Below are 21,540 nucleotides of genomic sequence, written 5' to 3'. Positions count from 1 at the left end.
GAGAGAGAACAAGTGAGAGAGAGAGAGGTAAAATGAGAGTGAGAAACAGAGAGAAAGTGAGAGACACAGAGAAAAAGAGAAAGAGGTAGAAAGGGAGTGACAGAGAGTGACAGAAAGATAGAGAGAAAGATAGAGAGAGAGTGGTAGAGACACAAAGAGGGAGAAATATAGAAAGAAGGAGGCAGAGAGACTGAGAGAGAGATAGAGTGTAACTGAGTTGCCTTGGGACGTTTTAGCATGGGAAAGTTGCTCTATTGTAGTAGTGATGTGACTATTGAAGAGCCTGAGGCAGGTATCGGGGGATGAGACACAATCTGAGTGGTGAACTGCGCCCTGCCTCATTCTTCAAACACACGGCACTATTCAATTCAATTCAATTCAAATCACTTTATTGGCATGATGACAAGGTACATCTTATGTTGCCAAAGCATCGAAAAACATTCATGGTTGAACACATAAACACTGATCTATCCATACAGTGTATAAACAGATATATCCCTGAGTGTATAAATATACATTCATATAATTTGTATATACTCTTTTCTTATATTTAGTGGTTGTCCCTCTGTTTATGGCAAGCTGTAACATAGTGTGCCGCTAAGGTTACACAATTTCTCTCTTCCCCTAGTAGGTGTGGGAGTTTTTGGTCGTCATTCAAATTTCTGAATTCCGGGCATATTTTTGTGAATTTTGGGTAGAAATACTCCCTTATGCCCTGATATTTTCTACAAGCTGTGAGGAAGTGCATCTCTGTCTCCAACACACCCTGTCTGCAATGAGAACATATCCTGTCCTCTCTTGGTAGCCGGGTCTGCCTGTGTCTACCTTTTTCGATCGCCAGGCTATGTTCACTAAGTCTGTGCATTGTCAAGGTTTTTCTCAGTTTGCTATCCTTTACCATGGTCAGGTAATCAGCCATGTTGTGTTGCACTAACTGGAATGAGAAACAATCCTGCATCTGTGGGTCCATAGCTCAGGGGTTAGAGCAGTGGTCTTGTATACCAGGGGTCGTGAGTTCAAATTTCACTGGGGCCTCTGTAAATTTAGGCTCTCTTTCTGAACTCGCCATTAATCCACTGCATGTTTTCTTTTAAGTATGAAACAGTTCAGAGACCATCCCAAGAACAGGTTCTCACTCCCCTCCCCCTCTCCTTCCATTCAAATCCCCTGTTCTCCCCTTCACCCTCTCTCTACACATTCCCCTCTCTCTCTCACCTTCTTCACCTCCTCTCTCTACCCTTCCCCCTCTCACTCTGTCCTTTCCTCTTGGGGAGACAAGAAGGCGGATGGGGAGAGGGAGAGTAAAGGGAAGGAGAGAGACTGTGGGTGAAGGGCCAGAAATAGAGAGAGGGGAAGGAGAGAGAGTGTGGGGAAAGGGATAGAGAGAGGGGAAGGAGAGAGAGTGTGGGGAAAGGGATAGAGAGAGGGGAAGGAGAGAGAGTGTGGGGAAAGAGATAGAGAGAGGGGAAGGGGAGAGATTGTGGGAAAAGGGATAGAGAGAGGGGAAGGAGAGAGACTGTGGGGAAAGGAGAGACAGGGAAGGAGAAGGAGAGAGGCGGAATGGGAGAGAAAGAGGGAAGCAAAGAGGAGAGAGAAAGAGATCACCAGAGATGGTGTAAACATGGCCATAGAGGATATAAATATGATCTTCCATGAGGCAGCTGTAAAAGCCGACCTTGTGAAACAGAAGAGGAAGCGTCACAAAAGACAAAATAAAAATAAGAAATGGTTTGACCACGAATGCAAAAATGCCAGAAAAGACCTGAGAAAAATAGCAAACCAAAAGCATCGCCAACCAAACAATCCGGACCTACGTACTAGATACAATGAAACCCTCAAAAGATATAAACACACCATTAGGAACAAAACACAAAACTATACCCACAAAATACTCGAAGAAATTGAAAACTCCACCAATCCAAAACAATTCTGGGAAATGTGGAATAACCTGAGTACAACACAATTGCAAGCATTACCAATCCAAGATGGCGACATCTGGAGAACACATTTTGAAAACCTCTACAAAGACATCCCAATAAACGATACAAACCCAAGTCAACATCAGGTCACAGAAAAACTCCACACATTAGAAGCAACAATTAAAGACAACCAAAACACTCTAGACTCCCCAATCACATGGAAAGAACTGGCCACAAAAACATAATCTCTCCACCTAAAGAAAGCCTGTGGCCCAGACAACATCAAAAATGAAATGCTCAAGTTCAGCAATATGGAGATGCAGGGTGCAGTACTCAAATTATTCAACATCATATTACGTTCAGGCTGTTTTCCCGATATCTGGTGCCAAGGACTAATCTCCCCCATATATAAAAGTGGAAACAAATCAGACCCAAATAATTACCGCGGCATCTGTGTCAACAGTTGTCTAGGGAAGTTATTCTGCAGTATTCTAAATAGTAGATTACTTGATTTTCTTAACAAACATAATATCCTCAGAAAAAACCAAATAGGCTTTCTTCCAAAACACCGCACCGCCGACCATATCTATACCCTTCACACCCTCATTGAAAAACATATACACCAAACAAAAAATGGGAAAATATTTGCCTGTTTCATCGACTTCAAGAAAGCCTTTGACTCTATATGGCACGAAGGGCTCTATTATAAACTTCTTCAGTGTGGAATAGGGGGCAAAGTCTATGACCTTATCAAATCAATGTATCTGAAAAACAAATGCGGGGTCAAAATTGGAGACAAACGCACCGATTTCTTCACCCAGAGAAGAGGCGTCCGGCAGGGCTGCAATTTGAGCCCAACCCTGTTCAACATATACATAAATGAATTAGCAGACATGCTGGAGCAAAGCGAGTCACCAGGTCTCCATCTCCTGGATGGAGAAGTGAAATCCCCGTTCTATGCGGACGACCTGGTTCTGCTGTCTCCCACAGAACAGGGATTACAGCAACAACTAGACCTACTCGACAAATACTGCCAAAATTGGGCTCTAACAGTAAATCTAAAGAAAACCAACATCATGATTTTTCAAAAAAGGCCCAGATGTCAGGAAAACAAATACCAGTTTACCCTCAGTGATACCACTATAGGACACACTATGAGCTACACCTACCTTGGTCTAACTATTACAGCATCAGGGAGCTTCAGCATAGCAGTGAATGCACTAAAAGAAAAAGCCCGAAGAGCCCTATATGCAATAAAAAGAAAATTCTACAACATCCAAATCCCAATCAAAATCTGGCTCAAAATATTTGACAGCATAATCCTGCCCATTGCACTGTACGGTAGTGAAGTATGGGGCCCGCTAAATCACCAAAGCTACACTAAATGGGAAAAACACACAATAGAAGCCCTACATGCAGAATTCTGCTGAAGCATCCTTCGCACCCAAAGAAAAACGCCAACAAATGCATGCAGAGCCGAACTAGGCAGATACCCACTGATAATAAACATCCAAAAACGAGCACTAAACTTCCTAAATCACCTCAAATCTAGCTCCCCAGACACCCTTCATTTCAAAGCCTTTCAGACCCAAGAGCTAAACCCAGAAAAGAGTCCCCTGAGTCAGCTGCTACTGAAACTAAGTACTCAGCCGGACCCTGACCAGCCCCAGACCAACACAGCCGTCCAAACACCAATCCGAGTGAACCAAATCATTAAACAATGCAAAGGAACATACCTGGAACATTGGAACAAAATAACCGAAAGCCAAAGCAGATTAGAATGTTACCGGGCCCTAAAAAGAGAATATAAACTGGCAGACTACCTCACGACCATCAGAGACACAAAACAGAGACAGACCCTCACCAGGTACAGACTAAGCGACCACCAACTGGAAATTGAAAAAGGCAGATACAAGAAATCCTGGCAGCCTAGAGAGAATAGAATATGCGATCAATGTCTGGCCGGCGAGGTTGAAAAAGAAATGCATTTCCTCCTAAAATGCGAAAAATTCAACACATCAAGAAACATATTATTCAACAAGCTAAGCCAAACAACCCCAGATTTCAAGGAATTGGATGACCTGTCAAAATTGAGATTAGTCCTAGGAGAAGGAGACAGACCATACCTTGGGGCCAAATATGTAACAACATGTCACAACCTGAGGACTGTTTAAAATTAAGACTGTTTAAAATTAATATTGAACGTACCAAATGAAGTACAAAGACTGTTTAAAATTAATATTGTTTAAAATAATATTGTATGTACCCAACAAATGTCAAATCGATTGACACCTACAGAATGTTGGAAAACTGTACCTTTTTGCTATGTAAGCTTTGGCAATATTGTTCTCTGTAAACTTTCATGCCAATAAAGCATTTGAATTGAATTGAATTGAATTGAGAGAGGAGGTAGTGAGAGAGAGAAAGTGACAGAGGGGAGAGAGAGGCAAAGTGAGTGAGACAGAAACAGAGAAAAAGAGAGAGATAGAAAGGGAGTGACAGAAAGATAGAGAGAGAGTGGTAGAGACACAAAGAGGGAGAAATATAGAAAGAAGGAGGCAGAGAGACTGAGAGAGAGAGAGAGTGGACCTGAGTTGCCTTGGGACGTTTTAGTACGTGAAAGTTGCTCTATTGTTGTTGAGAGGTGACTATTGAAGAGCCTGAGGCAGGTATCGGGGGATGAGACACAATCTAAGTGGTGAACTGCGCCCTGCCTCATTCTTCAAACGCACAGCACTAACTGGAATGAGAAATAATTCAGTGCAGGTGGCTCCATAGCTCAAGGGTTAGAGCACTGGTCTTGTAAACCAGGGGTCGTGAGTTCAAATCTCACTGGTGCCTCTGCAAATTTGTTAATTCACAGCATGTTTACTTTTAAGTGCGAAACAGCTCCAAGACCAACACGAGAAAAGGCTCAATCTCCACCTCTCCCTCTTCTGTTCAATTCCCCTGTACTCCCTCTCTTTGCCTGCCTATCTCTCCCCTTTCCTCTCTCACTCTGTCCTTTCCTCTTGGGGAGAGTAGAAGGAGGAGGATGGGGAGAGAAGAGATGAAGGGAAGGAGAGAGAGGGGAAGTGGACAGCTGGAAGCAGGGAGGCAAGAAGAGAAAGAAGAGGGAGGGAGAATGAGAGGAGAGAGAGGCAGAAGTGGGAGTTGGAGAGGGGGGATGCCGAGAGCGGCAAGGTGAGATAGAGCGAGGGGAAGGGGAGAGGAGAGGCAGATGGAGGAGGGGGAAATGAGACAGGGGAACAAAGTGGGAAGGGAGAGAAGGGAAGGGAAGGAGATAGAGGCAAGAGGGAGTGACAGAGTTAGAAGGGGAGGGAAGAGAAGAATGAAGGGAAGGGGTGAGAGGGAAGGAGATAGAGGAAGTGTAGGGGTTTGCAAAATTCCCCTATTTTCCTTGAAGATCGGGAAATATTGGTCCATATCGTTGTTGAAGAATTATGTGTTTTGAAATGCCGCTGGGTTGGATCAATGTTTTTAAAGCATACTCAGAGCCACGAAAGACTGCTCTGAGATGGACAGCACATGGACAACACCGGAATCGAGGAGTTCTGTGGAAATATTCGCACACATTAAGACAGTACATTTGATTTGAATTTGTGCCCTTGAGCCTGGTCAATCACAAAAAAGTTTTTAAATGGCCGTCAGAAAGCATTGGCCAAGAACAGTGCGGCTTGGAAAAGCAGCTGGTACAGCTTGTAATGTGTCTGTGTGAAAGACCTGTCAATCAAACCAGGGAGTTTCCCTTTTGTGGAGAGGCAAGGTTTGTTTATACGAAACTGCAGGATGTTGATTTACTTACGGGATTAGCCCACTTGAACCGAAACCGCAGAACAATTGGCTTCTATTTGCACAGAAATCCAAACCCATTCAAAGCACTTACACACAATAGATACATCTAAACTCAGGAAAAGGTCTTTTGATATGCAACAGTTTAGGAATGAATGGGTTTTTGAATCACCCAATTCTAAACAATAAGGCAGTTGAATACCCTTTTGTTTTAGCCCAGGTGAACTCTGGATGTGGGCGGGTACACTTCGGCCCCAGAGTGCAGACACATTAAATCAGTCACTTTGAATCAGCCAGTCATGGCTTTCTTTTGTGTATTGGAACTTTTGGGCGCGAATTTTGCACACAGACCTTTTTCAGTGCCAAACAGGAGTTGGCAGGATATAAAAGATAGCTCCTGAGAAGCGATCTCTCTCTCTTACTTCGCTGGACCACAGGTGAGCAGGGTTTCTGACTCCTCAGCAAGGCCACCTAGTCAGGAGTTGGGGGGGGGGTTGATTTAGGGGAAATTGCTAAGATTGTTTAATCAACATTGTAGCCATCAATCCCTCGTTTTTGCCGTCTGCCTTCCCCCATTTAAGCAATTTTACTGTAATTACTGTGTTCATGTGGTATAGTTTAAATTTGATTACAGTTTCTATAGTTTAATAAAGTTTGACTTTCTCACACCCAGACCAGTTGTCCGCTTTTAATATATCATTAATTATAAGTCCTTCAGTCAGAACTGGAAGGTGGGGTAGCGATTCGAAACCGCTGTTTGAATTGGTTTAAGGGTAGCAGGCAAAGGCTGCTGACCAGGTAAATTACCGTAAACCAGGTAAAAGGTTGGCATTGGTCAGGGTGCGGGCAAAGCTGCCTGACCAGGCAAATTACCATAAACCAGTTAAAAGATGCTCCCCTACAGAAGGAGAGAGGTGGAAGGGGGCAAGAGACAGAGTGAGAATGGGAGAGAGCGGGAAAGTGGAGAGTGTGAGAGAATAGATGAGAGAAGGGCGGATGGAGGAAGAGCAATGAGACTGAGGAAGGGCGAAGGGGAGAGAGAGTAAAAGTAACAGAGAGGGAGAGAGAAAGAGAGAGAAAGTGAGAGCGCCACAGAGAAAAAGAGAAAGAGCTAGAAAGGGACAGAGAGTGACAGAAAGATAGAGAGAGAGTGGTGGAGACACAAAGAGGGAGAAATATAGAAAGAAGGAGGCAGAGAGACTGAGAGAGAGATGAGTGTAACTGAGTTGCCTTGGGACGTTTTAGTACGTGAAAGTTGCTCTATTGTTGTTGAGAGGCGACTATTGAAGAGCCAGAGGCAGATATCGGGGGATGAGACACAATCTGAGTGGTGAACTGCGCCCTGCCTCATTCTTCAAAAACACAGCACTAACTGGAATGAGAAACACTTCTTTGCAGGTGGTTCTGTAGCTCAGTGGTTAAAGCACTGGTTTTGTAAACCAGGGGTTGTGAGTTCAAATCTCACTAGGGCCTCTGCAAATTTGTTAATTTACAGCATGTTTACTTTTAAACATGAAAAAGTTCTGAGGCCAACACAAGATCAGGATCTCTCTCGCCCTTCCCAATCGCCACTTCTCCCTCTCCTTCTGTTCAATTCCCCCTCTTTGCATCTCTCTCTCCCCTTCACCCTCTCTCTCACCTCCCATTCACCTCCTCTCTCTGCACTTTCCCCGCTCTCTCACCACTTCCCTTCCTCCTACTTTCTCTCTTTCCCCCTCTCACTCTGATCCTTTCCTCTTGGGGAGAGTAGAAGGAGGATGGGGAGAGAAGAGGCGAAAGGGAGAGAGTGTGTAGGGGAGAGAGAAAAGGGAAGGAGATAAAGAGGGGAAATGGACAGCTGGAAGGAGGGAGGCGGGAAGTGGTTAGACAGCGTGAAAAGAGGAGAGAGGAAGAGAAGAGAACGAGGGGAAAGAGAGAGAGAGTGAGGGGAAAGGGAGAGAGAGAGAGGGAGAGGGGGAGAGAAAGCGGGCCCTGTGTTAAGTGCGGGCCCTGTGTTCAGTTCGGGCCCTGTTATCGGTGAGGGTCCTGTTATCGGTGAGGGCCCTGTGTGCAACGCGGGCCCTGTGTTCAGTGCGGGCCCTGTGTTCAGTATGGCCCCTGTGTTCAGTGCGGGCCTTGTGTTCTGTGTGAGCCCTGTGTTCAGTGCGGACCCGAAATGTTGACTCTATAATTTCTCTCCAAGGATGTTGCCTGGCCAGCTCAGTTTTTCCATCCTTTTCTGTTGTTATTTCAGATTTCTAGCAGCATGGTGGCATGGTGGTTAGCACTGTTGCCTCCCAGCGCCAGAGACCTGCGTTCGAATCCGGCCTCAGGTGACCGTCTGTGTGGAGTTTGCACATTTTCCCCGTGTTTGCGTGGGTTTCCTCCGAGTGCTCCGGTTTCCTCCCACAGTCCAAAGATGTGCGGTTAGGTTGATTGGCTATGATAAATTGACCCTTCGTGTTAGGGGGATTAAAGACATGGGGATAGGGTGGGACATGTGTTGGTGTAGGGGTTACGGGGATCGGGTGGGATATGTGTCGGTGCAGACTCGATGGGCCGAAATGGCCTCTATCTGCACAGTGGGGTTTCTGTGATCTGCAGTATTTTGCTATCGAGAGTGTAACTGAGTTACCATGGGACGTTTTAGTACATGTAAGTTGCTCTATTGTAGTTGAGAGGTGAGTATTGAAGAGCCTGAGGCAGGTATCGGGGTATGAGACACAATCTGAGTGGTGAACTGCGCCCTGCCTCATTCTTCATACACACAGCACTAACTGGAATGAGAAACAACCTAGTACAGATGGCTCCATAGCTCAGGAGTTAGAGCCCTAGTCTTGTCAAACCAGGGGTCGTGAGTTCAAATCTCACTGGTGCCTATGCAACTTTGTTAATTTGCAGCATGTTTACTTTTATGTATGAAACAGCTCCGAGACCAACACGAGAACAGGCTCTCTCTCCCTTCCCAATCTCTCCACCTCTCCCTTACCTTCTGCTCAATTCCTCTGTAATCCCCCTCTTTGCCTCGCTCTCCTCCTTCGCTCACTCTCTCACCTTACCCTCTCTCTTTCCCCCTCTGACTCTGTCCTTTCCTCTTGCGGAGAGTAGAAGGAGGATGGGGAGAGCAGAGGCGAAAGGGAGAGAGAGGGTGCAGGGGAGAGAGAGTGTTGGTGAAGTGGAGAGAGTGAAGGAGATAGAGAGAGGGGAAGGAGAGAGTGTGTGGGTGAAGGGGAGATAGAGGGGAAGTGGAGAGATGGAAGGAGAGAAGCGGAATGGGACAGAGATAGGGAGAAACATAGAAGATAGGAGCAGGAGTAGGCCATTCGGCCCCTCGAGCCTGCTCCGCCATTCAATGAGATCATGGCTGATCTTCCAACTCAGTACCCGGTCCCTGCTTTCTCCCCAGATCCCTTTAGCCTTAAGAAATATATCTAACTCCTTCTTGAATATAGTTAATGAATTGGCCTCAACTGCCTTCTGTGGTAGAGAATTCCACAGGTTCACCACTCTCTGGGTGAAGAAATTCCTCCTCATCTCAGCCCTAAATGGCTTACCCCTTATCTTTAGACTGTGACCCCTGGTTCTGGACTCCCCCACCATCAGGAACATTCTTCCTGCATCTAGTCTTTCTAGTCCTGTTAGAAATGTATAAGTTCAATGATGTCCCCTCTCATTCTTCTAAACTCCAGCGAGTATAAGCCCAATCGACCCAATCTCTCCTTATACGTCATTCCTGCCATCCCAGGTATCAGTCTGGTAAATCTTCGCTGCACTCCCTCCATGGCAATTGCATCCTTCCTCAGATAAAGCGACCAAAACTGCACACAATGCTCAAGGTGTGGTCTCACCAAGGCCCTGTACAACTGTAGCAAGACATCTTTGCTCCTGTACTCGAACCCTCTCACTACGAAGGCCAACATACCATTTGCCTTCTTAACCGCCTGCTGCACCTGCATGCTTACCTTCAGTGACTGGTGCACAAGGACACCCAGATCTCGTTGCACTTCCCCTTCTCCCAATCGATTGCCGTGCAGATAATAATTTGCCTTCCTGTTTTTACCACCGGAGTGGATAACCTCGCATTTATCCACATTACACTGCATCTGCCATACATCTGCCCAATCACCCAACCTGTCCAAATCATACTGGAGTTTCTCGGCATCCTCCTCACAGCACACACGCCCACCGAGCTTTGTGTCATCTGCAAATTTGGAGATATTACATCTAGTTCCCTCGTCTAGATCATTAATATATATTGTGAATAGCTGGGTTCCTAGGACTGACCCCTGCGGTACCCCACTTGCCACTGCCTGCCACTCAGAAAAAGATCCGTTTATTCCAACTATTTGCTTTCTGTCTGCCAACCAGTTCTCTATCCAAGTCAGTACTTTGCCCCAATCCCATGTGCCTTACATTTACATGCTAATCTCTTATGCGGGACCTTATCGAAAGCCTTCTGAAAGTCCAAATACACCACATCCACTGGTTCTCCCCTATCTATTCTACCAGTTACATCCTCAAATAATTCCAGTAGATTAGTCAAGATTAGTCAAGCATGATTTACCTTTTGTAAATCCATGTTGACTTTGTCCGATCCTGTCACTGTTTTCCAAGTGCTATTCAATTACATCTTTTATAATGGACTCTAGCATTTTCCCCACTACCTCTACAAATTTAGCTTCTGTTTCTAAACTCACTGTTAATTCACAGCATGTTTACTTTTAAGTATGAAATAGCTCTGAGCCCAACACGAGAACAGGCTCTCTCTCCCTTCCCCATCTCCACCTCCCCCTCTCCTTCTGTTCAATTCCCCTGAACGCCCACTCTTTGCCTCTCTCTCCTCCTTACCCCTCTCTCTCTCTCCCCTTCACCCTCTCTCTATACATCCCTCTTCACTCTCTCTCTCCCTCCGCCTCTCTATCACCTTCCCCACCTCCCCTTCACCTCCTCTCTCTACACTTTCCCCGCTCTCTCACCACTTCCCTTCCTCCTACTCTCTCCCCTTGACTCTCTCCTTCCCCCTCTCACTCTGTCCTTTCCTCTTGGGGAGAGTAGAAGGAGGGAGAGAGAAAAGGGAAGGGGGGAGAGTGTGGGTGAAGTGGAGAGAGGGAAGGAGATAGAGGGAGGGGAAGGGGAGAGAGTGTGGGTGAAGTGGAGAGAGGGAAGGAGATAGAGGGAGGGGAAGGGGAGAGAGTGTGGGTGAAGTGGAGAGAGGGAAGGAGATAGAGGGAGGGGAAGGGGAGAGAGTGTGGGTGAAGTGGAGAGAGGGAAGGAGATAGAGGGAGGGGAAGGGGAGAGAGTGTGGGTGAAGTGGAGAGAGGGAAGGAGATAGAGGGAGGGGAAGTGGAGAGAGTGTGGGTGAAGTGGAGCGAGGGAAGGAGATAGAGGGAGGGGAAGGGGAGAGAGTGTGGGTGAAGTGGAGCGAGGGACGGAGATAGAGGGAGGGGAAGGGGAGAGGGTGTGGGAGAAGTGGAGAGGGAAGGCAATAGAGGGAGGGGAAGTGGAGAGATGGAAGGAGAGAGGCGGAATGGGAGAGAGAGAGTTAAGCGGAGAGACAGAGTGAAAAGAAGAGAGAGGGAGAAGAGAGGAGGGAGGGAGAGCGAGGGGAAGGGGAGAGAGAGGCGGATGGAGGAGGGGGAAATGAGAGAGGGGAAATGGGAGAGACAGATTGGGAAGGGAGAGCAGAGAGAAAAGGAGGGAAGGAGATAGCGAAAGGGAAGGAGAGAGGTGGAAGGGGAGAGAGAGCGAAGCAGAGAGACCGAGTGAGAAGGGGAGAGAGAGAGAAAGTGAGAGAGCGAGTGCAAGTCAGAGAGAGGGAGAGAGAAAGTAAGAGAGAGAAAGAGAGAGAAAGAGAGAGAGAGAATGTGAGAGAGAAAGTGAGAGTGAAAGTGAGAGAGAGTAAAAAGAGCAAGAGAGAAAGAGAGAGACAGTGAGAGAGAGTGAGGAAGGGGGAGAGAGAAAGTGGTAGAGAATGTGATAGAGAAAGTGAGAGTAATAAAGCAAGAGAGATAGAATGTGACTGAGAGAGAAAGTGTGCGAGAGAGAGAATGAGAAAGTGAGAACAAGAGAGATAGAGAGAAAGGGATGGAGGGAGAGAAAATGAGAGATAGAGAAAGTGAGAGAGTGAAATTGAGTGGGAGAGAAAGTGAGAGTGAGAGAGAGAAAGTGAGAGAGATAAAGATAGAGAGAAAGTGAGAGAGAGAGAAAATGAGAGAGAGAAACAGAGAGAGAGAGAGAGAAAGAGAGTGTGAGAGAGAAAAAGAGAGAGAAAGTGAGAGAGGGAGAGCAAGTGAGAGAGCAATTGAGATAGTCAACGCGAGAGAGAGAAAGTGAGAGAGAGAGAGAAAGTGACAGAGAAGAATTGAGAGAGAGAAAGACAGAGGAGAGAGAGAAACTGAGAGAAAGAGAGAGAGAGAAAGTGACAGAGAAATTGAGAGAGAGAAAGAGAGAGGAGAGAGAGAAACTGAGAGAGAGAGAGACAGAGAACAAGTGAAAGAGAGAGAGGTAAAATGAGAGTGAGAAACAGAGAGAAAGTGAGAGAGACACAGAGAAAAAGAGAAAGAGGTAGAAAGGGAGTGAGAGACGACCAAAAACTCCCCTCCCCCTCTCCTTCCATTCAAATCCCCTGTTCTCCCCTTCACCCTCTCTCGACAGATTCCCCTCTCTCTCTCACCTTCTTCACCTCCTCTCTCTACCCTTCCCACTCCCACTCTGTCCTTTCCTCTTGGGGAGACAAGAAGGCGGAATGGGAGAGGGAGAGTAAAGGGAAGGAGAGAGACTGTGGGTGAAGTGCAGAGAGGGCCAGAGATAGAGAGAGGGGAAGGGGAGAGAGTGTGGAGAAAGGGATAGAGAGAGGGGAAGGGGAGAGAGTGTGGGGAAAGGGATAGAGAGAGGGGAAGGAGAGAGAGTGTGGGGAAAGGGATAGAGAGAAGGGAAGGAGAGAGAGTGTGGGGAAAGAGATAGAGAGAGGGGAAGGAGAGAGAGTGTGGGGAAAGGGATAGAGAGAGAGTGTGGGGAAAGGGATAGAGAGAGGGGAAGGAGAGAGAGTGTGGGGAAAGGGATAGAGAGAGGGGAAGGAGAGAGTGTGTGGGGAAAGGAATAGAGAGAGGGGAAGGAGGGAGAGTGTGGGGAAAGGGATAGAGAGAGAGTGTGGGGAAAGGGATAGAGAGAGGGGAAGGAGAGAGAGTGTGGGGAAAGGAATAGAGAGAGGGGAAGGAGAGAGAGTGTGGGGAAAGGAATAGAGAGAGGGGAAGGAGAGAGATTGTGGGGAAAGGGATAGAGAGACGGGAAGGAGAGAGAGTGTGGGGAAAGGGATAGAGAGAGGGGAAGGAGAGAGAGTGTGGTGAAAGGGATAGAGAGAGGGGAAGGGGAGAGAGTGTGGGTGAAATGGAGAGAGGGAAGGAGATAGAGGGAGGGGAAGGGGCGAGAGTGTGGGTGAAGTGGAGAGAGGGAAGGAGATAGAGGGAGGGGAAGTGGAGAGATGGAAGGAGAGAGGCGGAATGGGAGAGAGAGAGTTAAGCGGAGAGACAGAGTGAAAAGAATAGAGAGGGAGAAGAGAGGAGGGAGGGAGAGCGAGGGGAAGGGGAGAGAGAGGCGGATGGAGGAGGGGAAAATGAGAGAGGGGAAATGGGAGAGACAGATTGGGAAGGGAGAGGAGAGAGAAAAGGAGGGAAGGAGATAGAGAGAGGGAAGGAGAGAGGTGGAAGGGGAGAGAGAGCGAAGCAGAGAGACAGAGTGAGAAGGGGAGAGAGAGAGAAAGCGAGAGAGCGAGTGCAAGTCAGAGAGAGGGAGAGAGAAAGTAAGAGAGAGAAAGAGAGAGAGAGAGAATGTGAGAGAGAAAGTGAGAGTGAAAGTGAGAGAGAGTAAAAAGAGCAAGAGAGAAAGAGAGAGACAGTGAGAAAGGGAGAGAGAAAGTGATAGAGAATGTGATAGAGAAAGTGAGAGTAATAAAGCAAGAGAGATAGAATGTGAGTGAGAGAGAAAGTGTGCGAGAGAGAGAATGAGAAAGTGAGAACAAGAGAGATATAGAGAAAGGGATGGAGAGAGAGAAAATGAGAGATAGAGAAAGTGAGAGAGTGAAAGAGAGAGAAAGAGAGAGGAGGTAGTGAAAGTGAGAGAGAGAAATTGAGTGGGAGAGAAAGTGAGAGTGAGAGAGAGAAAGTGAGAGAGAAAAAGATAGAGAGAAAGTGAGAGAGAGAGAAAATGAGAGAGAGAAACAGAGAGAGAGAGAGAAAGAGAGTGTGAGAGAGAAAAAGAGAGAAAGTGAGAGAGGGAGAGCAAGTGAGAGAGCAATTGAGATAGTCAACGCGAGAGAGAGAAAGTGAGAGAGAGAGAGGTAAAATGAGCCTGAGAAACAGAGAGAAAGTGAGAGAGACACAGAGAAAAAGAGAAAGAGGTAGAAAGGGAGTGACAGAGACGACCAAAAACTCCCATACCTACTAGGGGAAGAGAGAAATTGTGTAACACTAGCGGCACACTATGTTACAGCTTGCCATAAACAGAGGGACAACCACTAAATATAAGAAGAGAGTATATATAAATTATATGAAAGTATATTTATACACTCAGGGATATATCTGTTTATACACTGTATGGATAGATCGGTATTTTTGTGAACAAACATGAATGTTTTTCGATGCTTTGGCAACATAAGATGTAACTTGTCATGCCAATAAAGCGATTTGTTGAATTGAATTGAATTGAATTGAGTGACAGAAAGATAGAGAGAACGATAGAGAGAGAGTGGTAGAGACACAAAGAGGGAGAAATATAGAAAGAAGGAGGCAGAGAGACTGAGAGAGAGATAGAGTGTAACTGAGTTGCCTTGGGACATTTTAGCATGGGAAAGTTGCTCTATTGTAGTTGTGAGGTGACTATTAAAGAGCCTGAGGCAGGTAACGGGGGATGAGACACAATCTGAGTGGTGAACTGCGCCCTGCCTCATTCTTCAAACGCACAGCACTGTTCAATTCAATTCAAATCGCTTTATTGGCATGATGACAAGGTACATCTTACGTTGCCAAAGCATCGAAAAACATTCATGGTTGAACACATAAACACTGATCTATCCTTACAGTGTAGAAACAGATATATCCCTGAGTGTATAAATATACATTCATATATAATTTGTATATACTCTTTTCTTATATTTAGTGGTTGTCCCTCTGTTTATGGCAAGCTGTAACATAGTGTGCCGCTAAGGTTACACAATTTCTCTCTTCCCCTAATAGGTATGGGAGTTTTAGGTCATCATTCAAATTTCTGAATTCCGGGCATATTTTTGTGAATTTTGGGTAGAAATTCTCCCTTATGCCCTGATATTTTCGACAAGCTGTGAGGAAGTGCATCTCTGTCTCCACCACACCCTGACTGCAATGAGAACATATCCTGTCCTCTCTTGGTAGCCGGGTCTGCCTGTGTCTACCTTTTTCGATCGCCAGGCTATGTTCACTAAGTCTGTACATTGTCAAGGTTTTTCTCAGTTTGCTATCCTTTACCATGGTCAGGTAATCAGCCATGTTGTGTTGCACTAACGGGAATGAGAGCAATCCTGTATCAGTGGCTCCATAGCTCAGGGGTTAGAGCACTGGTCTTGTAAACCAGAGGTCTGTGAGTTCAAATCTCACTGGGGCCTATGCAAAGTTATTTTCTGTTTCTGAACTAGCCATTAATCCACCACATGTTTTCTTTTAAGTATGAAACAGTTCAGAGACCATCCCAAGAACAGGCTCTCACTCCCCTCCCCCTCTCCTTCCATTCAAATCCCCTGTTCTTCACTCTCTCTCTCACCTTCTTCACCACCTCTCTCTACCCTTCCCCCTCCCACTCTGTCCTTTCCTCTTGGGGAGACAAGAAGGCGGATGGGGAGAGGGAGAGTAAAGGGAAGGAGAGAGACTGTGGGTGAAGTGCAGAGAGGGCCAGAGATAGAGAGAGGGGAAGGAGAGAGAGTGTGGGGAAAGGGATAGAGAGAGGGGAAGGGGAGAGAGTGTGGGGAAAGGGATAGAGAGAGGGGAAGGGGAGAGAGTGTGGAGAAAGGGATAGAGAGAGGGGAAGGGGAGAGAGTGTGGGGAAAGGGATAGAGAGAGGGGAAGGAGAGAGAGTGTGGGGAAAGGGATAGAGAGAAGGGAAGGAGAGAGAGTGTGGGGAGAGAGAGTGTGGGGGAAGGAGAGAGAGTGTGGGGAAAGGGATAGAGAGAGAGTGCGGGGAAAGGGATAGAGAGAGGGGAAGGAGAGAGAGTGTGGGGAAAGGGATAGAGAGAGGGGAAGGAGAGAGAGTGTGGGGAAAGGAATAGAGACAGGGGAAGGAGAGAGAGTGTGGGGAAAGGGATAGAGAGAGAGTGTGGGGAAAGGGATAGAGAGAGGGGAAGGAGAGAGAGTGTGGGGAAAGGGATAGAGAGAGGGGAAGGAGAGTGAGTGTGGGGATAGAGAGAGGGGAAGGGGAGAGAGTGTGGGTGAAGTGGAGAGGGAAGGCTATAGAGGGAGGGGAAGTGGAGAGATGGAAGGAGAGAGGCGGAATGGGAGAGAGAGAGTTAAGCGGAGAGACAGAGTGAAAAGAATAGAGAGAGAGGAGGGAGGGAGAGCGAGGGGAAGGGGAGAGAGAGGCGGATGGAGGAGGGGGAAATGAGAGAGGGGAAATGGGAGAGACAGATTGGGAAGGGAGAGGAGAGAGAAAAGGAGGGAAGGAGATAGAGAGAGGGAAGGGGAGAGAGAGCGAAGCAGAGAGACAGAGTGAGAAGGGGAGAGAGAGAGAAAGCGAGTGCAAGTCAGAGAGAGGGAGAGAGAATGTGAGAGAGAAAGTGAGAGTGAAAGTGAGAGAGAGTAAAAAGAGCAAGAGAGAAAGAGAGTGACAGTGAGAAAGGGAGAGAGAAAGTGATAGAGAATGTGTTAGAGAAAGTGAGAGTAATAAAGCAAGAGAGATTGAATGTGAGTGAGAGAAAAAGTGTGCGAGTGAGAGAATGAGAAAGTGAGAACAAGAGAGATATAGAGAAAGGGATGGAGGGAGAGAAAATGAGAGATAGAGAAAGTGAGAGAGTGAAAGAGAGAGGAGGTAGCGAAAGTGAGAGAGAGAAATTGAGTGGGAGAGAAAGTGAGAGAGAGAAAGTGAGAGAGAAAAATATAGAGAGAAAGTGAGGGAGAGAGAAAATGAGAGAGAGAAAGAGAGAGAGAGAAAGAGAGTGTGAGAGAGAAAAAGAGAGAAAGTGAGAGCAAGTGAGAGAGCAATTGAGATAGTCAACGCGAGAGAGAGAAAGTGAGAGAGAGAGTGAGAGAAAGTGAGGTAGAGAAAAATTGAGAGAAACTGAGAGAAAGAGAGAGAGAAAGTGACAGAGAAAAATTGAGAGAGAGAAAGAGAGAGGAGAGAGAGAAACTGAGAGAAAGAGAGAAAGTGACAGAGAAATTGAGAGAGAGAAAGAGAGATGAGAGAGAGAAACTGAGAGAGAGAGGGAGAGAACAAGTGAGAGAGAGAGAGGTAAAATGAGAGTGAGAAACAGAGAGAAAGTGAGAGAGACACAGAGAAAAAGAGAAAGAGGTAGAAAGGGAGTGACAGAGACGACCAAAAACTCCCATACCTACTAGGGGAAGAGAGAAATTGTGTAACACTAGCGGCACACTATGTTACAGCTTGCCATAAACAGAGGGGTAACCACTAAATATAAAAAGAGAGTATATATAAATGATATGAAATCTATTTTTCACTCAGGGATATATCTGTTTATACACTGTATGGATAGATCGGTATTTTTGTGAACAAACATGAATGTTTTTCGATGCTTTGGCAACATAAGATGTAACTTGTCATGCCAATAAAGCGATTTGAATTGAATTGAATTGAAATGAGTGACAGAAAGATAGAGAGAAAGATAGAGAGAGAGTGGTAGAGACACAAAGAGGGAGAAATATAGAAAGAAGGAGGCAGAGAGACTGAGAGAGAGATGTGTAACTGAGTTGCCTTGGGACGTTTTAGCATGGGAAAGTTGCTCTATTGTAGTTGTGAGGTGACTATTGAAGAGCCTGAGGCAGGTAACTGGGGATGAGACACAATCTGAGTGGTGAACTGCGCCCTGCCTCATTCTTCAAACGCACAGCACTGTTCAATTCAATTCAATTCAAATCGCTTTATTGGCATGATGACAAGGTACATCTTACGTTGCCAAAGCATCGAAAAACATTCATGGTTGAACACATAAACACTGATCTATCCATACAGTGTAGAAACAGATATATCCCTGAGTGTATAAATATACATTCATATAAAATTTGTATGTACTCTTTTCTTATATTTAGTGGTTGTCCCTCTGTTTATGGCAAGCTGTAACATAGTGTGCCGCTAAGGTTACACAATTTCTCTCTTCCCCTAATAGGTATGGGAGTTTTAGGTCATCATTCAAATTTCTGAATTCCGGGAATATTTTTGTGAATTTTGGGTAGAAATTCTCCCTTATGCCCTGATATTTTCTACAAGCTGTGAGGAGTGCATCTCTGTCTCCACCACACCCTGACTGCAATGAGAACATATCCTGTCCTCTCTTGGTAGCCGGGTCTGCCTGTGTCTACCTTTTTCGATCGCCAGGCTATGTTCACTAAGTATGTTCATTGTCAAGGTTTTTCTCAGTTTGCTATCCTTTACCATGGTCAGGTAATCAGCCATGTTGTGTTGCACTACCGGGAATGAGAGCAATCTTGTTTCAGTGGCTCCATAGCTCAGGAGTTAGAGCACTGGTCTTGTAAACCAACGGTCGTGAGTTCAAATCTCACTGGGGCCTGTGCAAAGTTATTTTCTGTTTCTGAACTCGCCATTAATCCACCACATGTTTTCTTTTAAGTATGAAACAGTTCAGAGACCATCCCAAGAACAGGCTCTCACTCCCCTCCCCCTCTCCTTCCATTCAAATCCCCTGTTCTCCCCTTCACCCTCTCTCTACACATTCCCCTCTCTCTCTCACCTTCTTCACCTCCTCTCTCTACACTTCCCCCTCCCACTCTGTCCTTTCCACTTGGGGAGACAAGAAGGCGGATGGGGAGAGGGAGAGTAAAGGGAAGGAGAGAGACTGTGGGTGAAGTGCAGAGAGGGCCAGAGATAGAGAGAGGGGAAGGAGAGAGAATGTGGGGAAAGGAATAGAGAGAGGGGAAGGGGAGAGAGTGTGGGGAATGGGATAGAGAGAGGGGAAGGGGAGAGAGTGTGGAGAAAGGGATGGAGAGAGTGTGGGGAAAGGAATAGAGAGAGGGGAAGGAGAGAGAGTGTGGGGAAAGGGATAGAGAGAAGGGAAGGAGAGAGAGTGTGGGGAAAGAGATCGAGAGAGGGGAAGGAGAGAGAGTGTGGGGAAAGGGATAGAGAGAGAGTGTGGGGAAAGGAATAGAGAGAGGGGGAAGGAGAGAGAGTGTGGGGAAAGGGATAGAGAGAGGGGAAGGAGAGAGAGTGTGAGGATAGAGAGAGGGGAAGGAGAGAGAGTGTGGGGAAAGGGATAGAGAGAGGGGAAGGGGAGAGAGTGTGGGGAAAGGGATAGAGAGAGGGGAAAGAGAGAGAGTGTGGGGAAAGGGATAGAGAGAGGGGAAAGAGAGAGAGTGTGGGGAAAGGGATAGAGAGAGGGGAAGGAGAGAGAGTGTGGGGAAAGGGATAGAGAGAGGGGAAGGAGAGAGAGTGTGGGGAAAGGGATAAAGAGAAGGGGAAGGGGAGAGAGTGTGGGTGAAGTGGAGAGAGGGAAGGAGATAGAGGGAGGGGAAGGCGTGAGAGTGTGGGTGAAGTGGAGAGAGGGAAGGAGATAGAGGGAGGGGAAGTGGAGAGATGGAAGGAGAGAGGCGGAATGGGAGAGAGAGAGTTAAGCGGAGAGATAGAGTGAAAAGAATAGAGAGGAGGGAGGGAGAGCGAGGGGAAGGGGAGAGAGAGCGAAGCAGAGAGACAGAGTGAGAAGGGGAGAGAGAAAGTGAGAGAGCGAGTGCAAGTCAGAGAGAGGGAGAGAGAAAGTAAGAGAGAGAAAGAGAGAGAAAGAGAGAGAATGTGAGAGAGAAAGTGAGAGTGAAAGTGAGAGAGAGTAAAAAGAGCAAGAGAGAAAGAGAGAGACAGTGAGAAAGGGAGAGAGAAAGTGATAGAGAATGTGATAGAGAATGTGAGAGTAATAAAGCAAGAGAGATAGAATGTGAGTGAGAGAGAAAGTGAGAGAGAGAATGAGAAAGTGAGAACAAGAGAGATATAGAGAAAGGGATGGAGAGAGAGAAAATGAGAGATAGAGAAAGTGAGAGAGTGAAAGAGAGAGAAAGAGAGAGGAGGTAGCGAAAGTGAGAGAGAGAAATTGAGTGGGAGAGAAAGTGAGAGTGAGAGAGAGAAAGTGAGAGAGAAAAAGATAGAGAGAAAGCGAGAGAGAGAGAAAATGAGAGAGAGAAACAGAGAGAGAGAGAGAAAGAGAGTGTGAGGGAGGGAGAGCAAGTGAGAGAGGGAGAGCAAGTGAGAGAGCAATTGAGATAATCAACGCGAGAGAGAGAAAGTGAGAGAGAGAGAGAGAGAAAGTGAGGTGGAGAAAAATTGAGAGAAACTGAGAGAAAGAGAGAGAGAAAGTGACAGAGAAAAACTGAGAGAGTAAACGGGAGAGGAGAGAGAGAAACTGAGTGAAAGAGCGAGAGAGAAAGTGACAGAGAAATTGAGAGAGAGAAAGAGAGAGGAGAGAGAGAAACTGAGAGAGAGAACAAGTGAGAGAGAAAGAGGTAAAATGAGAGTGAGAAACAGAGTGAAAGTGAGAGAGACACAGAGAAAAAGAGAAAGAGGTAGAAAGGGAGTGACAGAGGCGAACAAAAACTCCCATACCTACTAGGGGAAGAGAGAAATTGTGTAACACTAGCGGCACACTATGTTACAGCTTGCCATAAACAGAGGGACAACCACTAAATATAAGAAGAGAGTATATATAAATTATATGAAAGTCTATTTATACACCCAGGGATATATCTGTTTATACACTGTATGGATAGATCGGTATTTTTGTGAGCAAACATGAATGTTTTTCGATGCTTTGGCAACATAAGATGTAACTTGTCATGCCAATAAAGCGATTTGAATTGAATTGAATTGAATTGAGTGACAGAAAGATAGAGAGAAAGATAGAGAGAGAGTGGTAGAGACACAAAGAGGGAGAAATATAGAAAGAAGGAGGCAGAGAGACTGAGAGAGAGATGTGTAACTGAGTTGCCTTGGGACGTTTTAGCATGGGAAAGTTGCTCTATTGTAGTTGTGAGGTGACTATTGAAGAGCCTGAGGCAGGTAACGGGGGATGAGACACAATCTGAGTGGTGAACTGCGCCCTGCCTCATTCTTCAAACGCACAGCACTGTTCAATTCAATTCAATTCAAATTGCTTTATTAGCATGATGACAAGGTACATCTTATGTTGCCAAAGCATCGAAAAACATTCATGGTTGAACACATAAACACTGATCTATCCATACAGTGTAGAAACAGATATAACCCTGAGTGTATGAATATACATTCAAATATAATTTGTATATACTCTTTTCTTATATTTAGTGGTTGTCCCTCTGTTTATGGCAAGCTGTAACATAGTGTGCCGCTAAGGTTACACAATTTCTCTCTTCCCCTAATAGGTATGGGAGTTTTTGGTCATCATTCAAATTTCTGAATTCCAGGCATGTTTTTGTGAACTTTGGGTAGAAATTCTCCCTTATGCCCTGATATTTTCTACAAGCTGTGAGGAAGTGCATCTCTGTCTCCACCACACCCTGACTGCAATGAGAACATATCCTGTCCTCTCTTGGTAGCCGGGTCTGCCTGTGTCTACCTTTTTCGATCGCCAGGTTATGTTCACTAAGTCTGTACATTGTCAAGGTTTTTCTCAGTTTGCTATCCT

General features: G+C 46.1%; 4 non-coding genes across 4 annotated transcripts; all 4 read left to right on the top strand.

The window, feature by feature from the left end:
- Positions 1 to 4,687: 4,687 nt before the first annotated feature.
- Positions 4,688 to 4,760, top strand: trnat-ugu (transfer RNA threonine (anticodon UGU)). Its single transcript has one exon. It is a non-coding gene; the product is annotated as a tRNA-Thr (tRNA).
- A 2,351-nt stretch (positions 4,761 to 7,111) lies between these two features.
- Positions 7,112 to 7,184, top strand: trnat-ugu (transfer RNA threonine (anticodon UGU)). The gene has a single exon. It is a non-coding gene; the product is annotated as a tRNA-Thr (tRNA).
- An 8,066-nt stretch (positions 7,185 to 15,250) lies between these two features.
- trnat-ugu (transfer RNA threonine (anticodon UGU)) lies at positions 15,251 to 15,324 on the top strand. The gene has a single exon. It is a non-coding gene; the product is annotated as a tRNA-Thr (tRNA).
- A 3,053-nt stretch (positions 15,325 to 18,377) lies between these two features.
- Positions 18,378 to 18,450, top strand: trnat-ugu (transfer RNA threonine (anticodon UGU)). Its single transcript has one exon. It is a non-coding gene; the product is annotated as a tRNA-Thr (tRNA).
- The last annotated feature ends 3,090 nt before the right edge of the window (positions 18,451 to 21,540 follow it).

This window comes from Somniosus microcephalus, unplaced genomic scaffold (assembly GCF_052327205.1).
Source record: "Somniosus microcephalus isolate GS21.2 unplaced genomic scaffold, FLI_Smic_1.0 unresolved_chr2, whole genome shotgun sequence".
Classification (NCBI taxonomy): Eukaryota; Metazoa; Chordata; class Chondrichthyes; order Squaliformes; family Somniosidae; genus Somniosus; species Somniosus microcephalus.
The sequence above is the reverse complement of the archived record's forward strand: the minus strand, read 5'-3'. Positions and strand labels throughout refer to the sequence as shown.